The sequence below is a fragment of the Plecotus auritus genome, assembly GCF_963455305.1.
Source record: "Plecotus auritus genome assembly, chromosome: X".
Taxonomy (NCBI): Eukaryota; Metazoa; Chordata; class Mammalia; order Chiroptera; family Vespertilionidae; genus Plecotus; species Plecotus auritus.
The window spans coordinates 78,314,030-78,326,533 of NC_137784.1; the positions used below are offsets into that span (position 1 = coordinate 78,314,030).

The 12,504-nt window shown below is 42.1% G+C and overlaps 1 protein-coding gene across 1 annotated transcript in view; it reads right to left on the bottom strand.

Moving 5' to 3' along the window:
- The window catches only part of ZMAT1 (zinc finger matrin-type 1), a 119,985-nt gene that overhangs the window by 82,427 nt on the left and 25,054 nt on the right, over positions 1 to 12,504 (bottom strand). The window lies entirely within an intron of this gene.

The window sequence follows — 12,504 nt, forward strand, 5'->3', positions numbered from 1 at the left end:
CGTGCACATTTCTCCCTTCAGCCTGGACCCCAGATCTCGCCTCTCCCTAGGCCAGTGGTTGGCAAACTGTGGCTCGCGAGCCACATGCGGCTCTTTGGCCCCTTGAGTGTGGCTCTTCCACAAAATACGACGGCCTGCGCAAGTCTGTTTTGGCGTTAGAAGAAGTTTAAGTTTAAAAAATTTGGCTCTCAGAAGAAATTTCAATCGTTGTACTGTTGATATTTAGCTCTGTTGACATTTAGCTCTGTTGACTAATGAGTTTGCCGGCCACTGCCCTAGGCGATAGCTGACCTTTCTGTCCATGGATTTCCTCACCGTCAATGGATTTCTTACTAGCTGTGTTTAATTCGCCAATTCCGGGTGGATATTAATTGATTCAGCTGTTCCTTCTCCCTGCTCTGTGAGAAGGCACAGGGGTCGTCCACATACTCACACCGCTTTGTCTCCTCCTGGACAGACTTTCTAGGCGCCAGCGGTTGGAGAGGCTGGAGTCTTGGTCTTCCTGTGTTTGCAGCTGAGGTAGCTGGTCCCTGGGGGTTGTGGCTGTAGGATCCTGGGAGGTATCCAAGGGTCTCCCCGGTTGAAGTTAAGGCTGGGCTTCAGATCACCGCCACTCTTCCCTTCAAGATGGTACAGTCTCTATGCAGAGCCGGCTGCTCCAGGAGAGATTTCAGCAGCAGTAGAGGCTGCCCGGACAGGGGAGCCCAATCGGCAGTCCCCAACAATTCCTTGAAATATAGCTGTCCCTCACTCACAAATACATACACTCCCCGCACATCCACTCACTCTCCTTTTGTTCTCTCACTCACACACTATCTTGCAGCCTGCCGTCCTGTCGGCAGCCATCTTAGAAATCTCTTCATACTCACTTTCATTGCCTTATTTCAAGTCCTCATCATCTCTTTTCAGAACTATGGTATCTGTCCCACTGGCCACCTTTCCTCTGATCTCAATCCCTCCAATCTATTTCCATATTGCTGTCATTTATCACTAGCTCTCCATTGCTTGTTGGATACTCAAAGGTCATAGCTTCCCACTATTACCTCCCTAATCTTATCCTCTTCTGCCCCCACCTCAACACTCGTACTTTATGATTCAGCAATATTAAGTCCTCATATAGATTCTCGTGAAGACTATGATTTTTTTTCATGATGCAGTGTAATTGTATTTGTTTATCTTGCTTCCTGAAAGGCCCATTTCCTCACATTATGCACCTGCCTATCGAACCCTTATACCCACCTTGAAACTCAGATAATACATCACAAAATACAGTTTGTTTTATTTTTGACACCCCATGCTTCAGAACAGTTCATTCCTAAGACAAAGTTCTCAAACCAGTGGACCTTAGGCCTGGGTCCCTAAGTCCCTAGATCTGGCCCACAGATATGTTTTGTTTAACTGCATAATTGTTTATTTACTTTCTTGTCATTATTTGAAAGGGGCATTTCATGCAAAAAACAAAGTCTTTTAAACGCATTTGAAGATTGGCAGTAGTAGCTGTGCACTGGAGCTGAATAGCAAATTCTGAGAGTTGGAGTGCTGGGCTCTTAAGAACATATGTTTTGGGATTCTAATTTACCCAAAGTTATCTGAGTAATTGGGTGGTTTCTCTAATCTCCTATCATGTCCTTCTTTAATTAGTGCAACATTCACTCATCAAAGAAATTATTGGATAGGTCATGCACAAGAAATATTCCACTGAAATAGCCAGTAGGTCAAGGTAAGCATAAAAATAGAGTGTCATTTCATTCCTTCCAATATGGAGAGGGAGAGAAATCCCTCAAAAGCATTGTTTCTCAAAATGTGAATCCCAGCCCACTTGTAAAGGAATATTCAATTAGAATCTCTGAGGAGTGGGGGAATTATAAAACCTTGAACATTGTTGTTATTTATGTTGTTAAAGTGTATTTTATTGACATGAAAAGTTTTCATATTTACATATATATTTTTTATGAAAAGGAAGTTGTATAAAACTTTTACAGAAAAATATCTGTGTATGCCTAATGTATTTGTGTCAAAGTATACACCTTCATATCTTCTCATTCTTGTTCTCTGCTCCCCACCCCATCACACTGTCATAGAGAGGGTCTAAAGGGAACATGCTACCAAGTGACTTAGCATCTCTGCCAGAATTACTCTAAATGTGCCTTATATTTTATAAACATCTAGAAAGTTCTCATTGTTTGAGAACTATAGAAAATAGTTTTCCAGGAGGATCCAAGATGGCAGCGTAGGTAAACACCTAAACTGCTGCCTCGCACAACAATTTCAAAACTACAACTAAAAGACAAAACGTCTATCACCCAGAACCACGGGAAAACTGGCTGAGTGGAAGTTCTACAACTAGAAGGAAAGAGAAAACAGCATTGAGAGGTGCACAAGCGCTGAAAAGCTGAGGTACGGAGGCATGCGAATCGGGCTGGCGATGGGCGACTGGGAGCGCTGCTTTTTTCAACCCGAAGGGAGACAAGCTCCCGAATACTCCAAACTCCAGTTTCTGGGGAGACGCAGGGGACCCAAACTCCTACGGGGAGAAGCTGGACCATCTGCCATTGGGTCGGAAAGTGAGGGAGGCTTGCTTGCAGGGCTGCGCACAGGAATAATTGTTTATTGTGCTGGGGCGTGGGACGCGGGGACGCGGTGGGAGATGCAGAGCCGGCTAAGTGGCAGCCATCGCTGTTTGCCACGCCTTAGCCTAGTCACACCCTGAGACCCCGTCACGCACAATCTACAAACCCACCCAAGCTCCAAGCAGTGGCTTTAGCATATGAATGGCCTGCCCTATTGCAGCTTTACCTAGCAAACTTGCAGCCCGGGTCAGACAGCTCCAAAACCTCCAAACACCAAGCAAAGAGGAGAAAACTGTAGTTCTCACTGTAGCGCCTGCTGGGTGGCCTCAGACAGTAGCTGACCTGCACCCCATTGGAGATCCAGAAGCCAGTGTACCTAGTGGTCAGTGTGAGATACCAGATTTCAACTCCTCACATCCATAAGTGACACATTCAAGAGGCAGACTCAGCGAGCACCAAAGCCCCACTGAAACAAGTCCTGCACCATAAGCGTGTCTCCAGCACAGCAGTTCTTCCATTGTAGACACAGCGGGTCCTCACAGCCAGTTGGCCTGGAGGTCAATTCCTCCCAGTGTACCAACAGCAATCAAGGCTTAACTACACCAAGACTTTGCACTCAGCCCACAAAGGGGTGTACCAAAGACATCCACCTCAGGTGATTGGGGAGGCTGAGCTACTGGCCCCTATAGGTCACCTACCACACAAAGCCACTCCATCAACATAGGGAAGCAGCAAAATTTGGAGACAAAGAAACATGTCACGAATGAAAGAAATGGAGGAAAGCAAACTACTGGATGACATAGAGTTCAGAACCACATTTATAAGGTTACTCAAGAATCTTCTAAAAACCGCTGAGGAACTTAGTGAGACCTTTAAGGATCTTAATGAGAATGCCAAAAAAATGGAAAAAGACCAGTCAGAAATTAAGCATACACTGTCTGAAATAAAGAATATACAGAAACTCAACTGTAGATCATCGTACCCCAAGAATCAAACCAAAGATCTGAAATATGAGGAAACAAAAAACACCCAACCAGAAAAACAAAAAGAAAAAATCCAAAAATATGAAGATAGTGTAAGGAGCCTCTGGGACAACTTTAAGCGTACCAACATCCGAATTTTGGGGGTGCCAGAAGAAGAGAGAGAGCAAAATATTGAAAACCTATTAGAAGAAATAATGACAGAAAACTTTCCCTACCTGGTGAAAGAAATAGACTTACAAGTTCAGGAAGCGCACAGAACCCCATACAAGAGGAATCCAAAGAGGACTACACCAAGACACATCATAATTAAAATGCCAAGGGCAAAAGACAAAGAGAGAATATTGAAAGCAGCAAGAGAAAAACGGTTAGTTACCTACAAGGGAGCACCCATACGACTGTCAGCTGATTTCTCAACAGAAACTATGCAGGCCAGAAGGGAGTGGCAAGAAATATTCAAAGTGATGAACAGCAAGAACCTACAACCAAGATTACTCTACCCAGCAAAGCTATCATTCAGAGTTGAAGGTCAGATAAAGAGCTTCACAGACAAGAAAAAGCTAAAGGAGTTCATCACCACCAAACCAGGATTGCATGAAATGCTGAAGAGTATTCTTTAAGAAGAGGAAGAAGAAGAAAAAGGTAAAGATAAAAATTATCAACAACAAAATGACATCAAATACATACCTACCAACAAGTGAATCTAAAAATCAAGTGAATGAAAAATCTGAAGAACATAATGGACTGGTGAATATAATAGAATCAGGGACATAGAAAGGGAGTGGACAGACAATTCTCAGGGGGAAGGGGGTGTGAAGGGTGCAGGAAGAGATTGGACAGAAATCTTACACCTATGGATGAAGACAGTGGCGGGGGGTAAGGGCATGGGGTAGTGTGGGGAATCAGGTGGAGGGGAGCTATGGGGCGGGGGGGGGGGAAAGAGGAACACCTGTAATAATCTGAACAATAAAGATTTATTTTAAAAAAAGATTTTATGCTATAAGTAGGGTCTATTGCCCTAGCTGGTTTGGCTCACTGGATAGAGCATCGACCTGTGGACTGAAGGGTCCCAGGTTCAATTCCGGTCAAGGGCACACGTCCAGGTTGTGAGCTTGATCCCCAGTAGGGGACATGCAGGAGGCAGCCAATCAATGATTCTCTCTCATCAATGTTGTTTCTATCTCTCTCTCCTTTCTCCCTTCCTCTCTAAAATCAATAAAGATATATTTTAAAAAATTTAAAAAGGGTCTATTAGCTTGATGATAGTGTGTGTGTGTGTGTGTGTGTGTGTGTGTGTGTATGCGTGCACGCACATGCTGAATAGCCCAGATCCAGTTCTTTGAACTCTTCTTCAACAGAACCACAAGTTTTTACTTTATGAAAATTTTTCTTTTAAAATAGCCCTCTTTTGTCTGGCCAGCATGGCTCAGTGGCTGAGCGTCAACCTATAAACCAGGAGGTCATGGTTTGATTTCCAGTCAGGGCACATGCCCAGGTGTGGGCTTGATCCTCAGTAGGGGGTGTGCAGGAAGAAGCTGATTGATGATTCTCTCTCACCATTGATGTTTCTATCTCTCTGAAATCAATAAAAACATATATGTTTTTTAAAAATAAATAATAAAATAGTTCTCTTTTGTGTCAGTTCTGGTCCTCAGAAGACATCAGAATAAAGTCTCTGGACAAAGAAATTGTCCACCAAGACAAATCTCTGGCAGACATTTTGGATTCAGACTCCAGAATGAAGACAGCTATGGGTCTGATGGGATATTTGTTTCCTCAAAATGTTTAACTTGCTGCAGGAAAACAGAATAAATAGGAAGGTGGTGCAGAGAACTGGCAACTTCCCAGGATATGAAAGCAAGAGGGGGTGAAAACAAGAAAGCAAAGGACATGTTGGTCAACTGTCCTGCCTGCTACTGTGTGTCTGTTCCCAAAGTGGAACTTCTAAACATAGTAAAAGATATACTAGAAGAAGTGAATAAAGAAGAGGAGCAGGGAGATGTCAACAGAAAGAAGGCCATGCTGACGGGAAGCCTTACCCACAACCTTGAGACACTCCAGAAAGAGAAGGAGAATCTGCTAATGGCCATCAAGCTCAATAATGCCTTGGGAGAAGAGGTGGAGACTTTGATCAGTGAGCTCTGCAAGCCCAGTGAGTTTGACAAGTACAAGATATACATTGGGGACTTGGACAAGGTGGTAAATCTGCTGCTCTCCTGGTGGAGGCACCTAGCCCACATGCAGAACCTTCTTATTGGCCTTGGTAAAGATGCCAGTAATGAAGAAAGGAGCCCTCTCAACAAGAACAAGAAGGTCCTGGTGAGACAGATAAGTGGACTGTCTGCTAAAGAGTCTTCTCTCAGATTTCATTCCCAAGGCAGGGGCCCTGGCTCTCCCTCCAAACTTCACCAGTGTAATGACTCCTCTTAGGAGATGTACTTTCACTGGTATTTTCTCAACATTAACCTCTCCACATTACCCTCTTCTAAAATGCCCAACCAAAATATCACCCTTTCTTTCAACACTATTTAATCTGAAAAATGTATCAGTAAAAAACACTGTTTAAATTATATGGCTATGGGTGGGGGTTCTGGATAAAAGAAAAATATTTTATCCAGGGAAAAAAGCCCCATTTTTTTCCATCTCATCCTTATGATTGACCTTATGAGAGCTTAAATGCTGCTCAGAACTTACTTGTTTCTATTATTACTTTCTAGTAGAATGAAAATTAATGAAACTGTGAGACTTGATTGGAGGGTGTTTGATTGTTAAATTTTCAATAGGCTGAGGTGACAGAGATCAGAGTGTGTTACCCTCAGGAATTTATCCACAGTGGTCTTCCTTACTTGTGGGCAGTGTATCCTAATGACAGGTACAAGTACTCATTAATGAAGGGTCTATGACATAAAATCCCTAAAGAGAAACACACACACAGAAGAAAATTATAAAACCTTGAACATTGTTGTTATTTATATTTTTTTAAATGAAAAAGTTCATTATACTTGTGTATTAATGACTTATTTGGTTCTATTTTTTTGGTGGACTTAGACAATTATCTTTGAGTTTCGTATTTTGTGAAAACCTTAATGAAATGAAGAATTCCAAAGATAAAACCAAAATAAAATAGTTCCATTCAAGAAGTGTTTGTGTGAGGGTCTGAATATTTTTACAGGACTGAGTATTGCAAAGCTACTCAAAAGTACCACAGGACATTTACTTCACTATAATAATGAGTTGTCATTTATTGGATGCTGAATATGATGATAGAGGATGTGACCTACCTCAAGTGTTACAAAGTCTGACTCTAGGACACATACGTGCTGACTCTCACTTTAGTATCCAATCCAACAGACCAAACCCTCTGAGTATTTTGTCTTGTAGGCCTCCAAAGACAGGGCAGATACCAGGTCTGGAAAAGGAAGGAAGTTGCAAGTCTATAGCAAGTTTATATAGTAATGATTCTCATAGTCCTTCCTCAAAAGGACCTATGGTCATTTACTTAGCGAATTGTACACTGAGAAAAATTACCCAGGTATTTTTAGGCTTTTTGACATGGGATTCTCGTTGATACTGATGCCGAAAGACCTGAGACATATTCATGGCCCTCTCTTGGAGAGGAAACATATGAATTAGCCCAGATTGACTCACTATGGTTTTACTGGGTCTGTCTGTCCAGACATGGATCACTGTTGTTCTAACCAGTCCATGAAATAATCTGCTTGTCATCTCCCTGATCCAAAAATATACACTGAGTGGCCAGATTATTATGATCTCTGAACACATAATAATCTGGCCACTCAGTGTATACCCTATATAATAAAATGCTAATGTGCAAATTGTCCCCTTGACCAGGAGTTAGACCAGCAGGCAGGCCAGCCAACTGCCCATGTCCCCTCCCCCTGGCCAGGCTGGCCGGACCCCACCCATGCACGAATTCATGCACCAGGCCTCTACTATATATATATATATATATACTGAGTGGCCAGATTATTATGCTTTCAGAGATCATAATAATCTGGCAACTCAGTGTATAATTAGAATACATATATATGGCAGGTGGAAGAACTTCCACATTTAGTTCCTTAGCCTATGAGGAAAAATCTATCATTCTGGGGAAATCCAGGTGGAAGCTTCTGAAGCTGCTACCAATGCATCCAAGACAGTAAATTAAAAAACCATACAAAATCCTGTGGGGAAAATTTGTGCTACCCTTAAAAGACTTAACTGATGCAGGGAGAATGATGTTCATCATTTTCCCTAAATAAGTCCAGAGGGATTATGAAGGAGAATAAATTACCACAAGCTCAAACAAATATTAGCCCAAATTGCAGCTGCTGCATTGAATATGGTATCCTTACTAGAAGAGATTAGCATGGCTTCAAGTACATGGTATGTGGCCACCAATCTAGCATATGAGGTTTTTCCCATCCCTACCATGAATAACGTCCAGATGCAGTTCACATTCACATGATTTAGACAACAGAATTAATTTATGACTTTGTCTGAGGGATATGTTAATACTCCAATTCTGTTATTACATAGTTTGAAATAGAATAAAATATACCTATTTGGTCAATTAATATTTGACAAAGAAGGCAAAAACATACAATAAAGACAGTCTATTAAAAAATGGTGCTAGGGAGAAAAGAACCAAGATGTCAGCATAGGTAAACACCTGTACTTGCTGCCTCTCACAGCCACATCAAAACTACAACTAAAAGACAAAACAGCTATCATCCAGAACCACATGAAAACTGGTTGAGTGGAAGTTCTACAACTAGGAGGAAAGAAAAAAGCACATTGAGACTGGTAGGAGGTGTGTAGTTGCAGAGGTACTGAGGCACCCACGAAATGGGCTGGCAACTGGATACACTGTTGTTTTTTTCAATCAGGAGTGAGATACAAGCTCCTGATTGCTCTGAACTCAAGTTTCGGGTGAGACTCTGGGACCCAGACTCATACAGGTAGAAATTAGACTGTCTGGCACTGGGCCCAAACGTGAGGGTGGCTTTCTCTCAGAGGTGCTTGCAGCGATCATTGTTCCTGTATGGGGGTGTGGGACATGGAGACACAGAGACACGAAGACAACTGACTGGCAGCCATTGCTGTTTGCTCTGCCCCGGTGATTCCCTGAGACCCTGCCCCACCCAATTTACAACCCCACCCAAGCTGTGCACAGTGGCTTTTACATATGAATGGCCTGTCCTTTCACAGACTAACCTAACAAACTGCAGCTGGGTCAGAGAGCTCAAAAGCTTCCAAAAGAAGGTCCAAGGCTCTTGGCAGCAGAAGCCTGCCTTGCTTCACAGCTGGGCCTTGTCTGGGCACTTCCAAACCCCAAACAAAGAGGAGGAATCTGCAGATCTCACTCTAGCTCCTTCTGGGTGGCCTCAGGCAGTGGCTGACTTTGCACCTCCTTGGAGATCCAAGAGCCAGTATACCCAGTGGTCAGTGTGAGACCATACCAGATTACAACTCTTCACATCCATAAGAGACACACGCAAGGGGCAGACTCAGTGAGCACCAAAGTTCCACTGAAGCAAGTCCTGCCCCATAAGGGTGTCTCCAGCACAGCAGTTCTTCCATTGTAGACACAGCTGGTCCTCACAGCCAATTGGCCTGGAGGTCAATTCCTCCCAGTGATACCAACAGCAATCAAGGCTTAACTACAACAAGACTGTGCACTGAGCCCACAAAGGAGTGCACAAAGAGTGTCCACCTCAGGTGATTGGAGAGGCTGAGCCACGGTGCCCTAGAGGACACCCACCACACAAGGCCTCTCTATCAACACAGGGAAGCAGCCAAAATGTGGAGACAAAGAAACATGTCACAAATGAAAGAAATGGAGGAAAGCAAACTACTGGATATAGAGTTTAAAACCACAGTTATAAGGTTACTAAAGAATCTTCTAGAAACCTCCGAGGAACTTAGTGAGACCTTCAAGGATCGTAGTGAGAATGCCCAAAAAATGGAAAAGGACCAGTCAGAAATAAAGAATAATATACAGAAATTCAACAATAGACTAGAGAATCCCAAGAATCAAGTCAAAGATTTGAAATACGAGGAAGCAAAAAACACCCAACCAGAAAATCAAACAGAAAAAAATAATCCAAAAATATGAAGATAGTATAAGGAGCCTCTGGGACAACTTCAAGCGTACCAACATCCAAATTATGGAGGTGCCAGAAGAAGAGAGAGAGCAAGATACTGAAAACCTATTTGAAGAAATAATGACTGAAAACTTTCCCTACCTGGTGAAAGAAATAGACTTACAAGTCCAGGAAGTGCAGAGAACCCCAAACAAGAGGAATCCAAAGAGGACCACACCGGGAAGGTGGAAAAATGGCGGCGGAATAGACAGACGTGTCCCAAGCCTTTCCCAGAGCAGATAGAAAGAACAGCTGAGGGTCGCACGGGCAGTGTCTGTTGGAGAGTTAAGGGAGAGCTATACTCCAGGGGAAGGTAGGGGACTGCTGGACGCAGAAGGACAGCCTAAAAATTTTGGGAGTGTGCCGGCTGCTTGGACACAAGGGGTAAAAATGGGATTGTGCAGGCTTGTGCACAGACCTGGAGTTCACACACTTGCACTTTCTCCTCTTTGAATCCTTCCTTCTGATTACTGAGCCCAATACATAGGATCGCCCATTTGGGGAGACCCTAGGAGACTGCAGGAGAAAGTTGTTTTTCTGGAAACTGGGGATCAGAGAGGGGAGTGATCGTGAGAGAACCAGCTCTGGGGCAGCCCACTCCCACAAACCAGTATTGAGTGCCACAGGGAAAGCAGGATCTAAGCACAGGCTAGAGAGGACCTATAGACATGGAAGTCAACCCAGAAACACTGCCACCAGGGGGCTGAATCACAAATTGAATCTCGTGTAATCACAAATAAAGGAATACAAGAAAGTAAGACACACCACCTGCTTAAAAATCAGGACTGGCTTACAACACGGAAGAGCAGTGGAACACAGGGAACTGCAATACTGTCCTGACTGGGAAACAGGCGTGCCAAACAGAACAATAGAGAAAGTGAATGACCTTCACTACTGCACATTTTTTTTTATTTTTTTTAGTTTTCATCTTTAACTTAAGAAACTATTTTTTTTCTGTTTTCCTCATTTGATTTTACCTTTTTAATTATTACATTTTTATTTTCAATCAGTATTATTACTACTACTATTTTACCTTTTTTTTAAAAAAAAGTGTCATTTTATTTTCTCTTTATTTGACTTTGAGATTAGTGTTCTACATTCTATTTTCATCTTTCCTTTAGTATCATTCTACTCTATCTCAACTCTACCTTTGTGCCATCACTATCTTCCTAACTTTTTCCCTTTTGTTGTCCTGTTTCTCTTGTCCTTTTCCTGCTATAGATTTTCCCTATTCTTTCTTTTTACCCCCTATTAAAATTTCACCCTACTTATATATATAAATTCAAATCCCCTGCTCCGAGTTCATACACATCTCTCTCTTCTCTGTCTTCACTATCCAAAAAATTGTTTTTCTCTCTGTCCATTTGTTGTTGTTTGCTTGAATGTTGATTGTATCAATTTTTATGCTTGTTTGTGAGATTGTTTTGCTTATTATTTTTTTGTTTTGTTTTTTTGTTTGCTTTGTTTTTGTTTGTTTTTTGCATGTGTTTTTCCTTGCCTCGCTTGATATTAGTTGTTGTTTGTAGTTTGTATTCATCTCCAGGTACTTGTTGCTGACATTTGCTGGGATTAGTGGCAGATCTATTGGAGTTTTCTCCCCATATATATAGTTTGTTCCCCTTTTCTTTCATATTCTCTTTCTTTGCTCTCTTACTTTATTTTCCCTTTTCCCAATTTCATTTTGGCACTCCTTTCTTTTTTTTTTTTTCTCTCCTATCCCCTAATTTGCCTTTCTCTGGTGGTCACCTTTATTTGGGGTATTTAATATCATGAATACATTTCTGTTCAGTGCCTAGTGTGTTGTACCTGGTTGTGTTGTATTTTGTGCCTTTAAATCAATGCAGGAGAGAGAGAACTACATAACCAGACACCAGGAGAAGAGAGACCATGGGGAGACAAAGACACAGCCAGCATATGAAAGAAAAGCAGGCATCGCCAGAAAATGAAGTAAACGAAATGGAAGGAAGCAACCTGCCAGAGAAAGAATTCAGAGAAATGGTCATATGGTGGCTGAAAAGAATGGAAGACAAATTCGACAATATGAGTAAGAACCAAGAGGAAATGAAGAAGAACCAAGAAGAAAGGAAAATGACATCGCTGCTGTAAAGAACTCAATAGAAAGCATCAAGAGTAGACTAGAAGAAGCAGAGGACCACATCAGTGAGCTAGAAGACAAGGTAGGAAACAATACCCAAATAGAGCAGCTTCTAGAAAAAAAAATTAAAAAGCAGGAGGAGAGACTAAGGGAACTTTGGGAACACACAAAACAAAACAACATCCTCATATTAGGGGTTCCAGAGGGAGAGGAAACTGAGCAAGGAATAGAAAACCTGTTTGAAGAAATAATGACAGAAAACTTCCATGATATTGGGAAGAAAAAACCCACACAAATCCAAGAAGCTCACAGAGTCCCAAACAAAATGAACCCCAAAAGACTGATGCCAAGGCACATTATAATTAATTTGGCAAACACCAATGACAAAGTAAGAATCTTAAAAGCGGCCAGAGAGAGACAGAAATTTCCCTACAAAGGAACCCCCATCAGACTAGCAACTGATTTCTCAACAGAAATTAATCAGGCGAGATAGGAATGGAATGAAATATACAAAGTCATGCAAAGGAAGGGTCTGAATCCTAGAATACTGTACCCAGCAAGGATATCAATCAAAACTGAAGGTGAAATCAGGAGCTTTTCCAATAAAAAAGGACTAAGGGAATTTATTACCACCAAACCAGCAATGCAAGAAATGCTAAAGGGTCTGCTGTAAAAAAAAAAAAAAAAGGAGTAGGAAGAAGGAACACAAG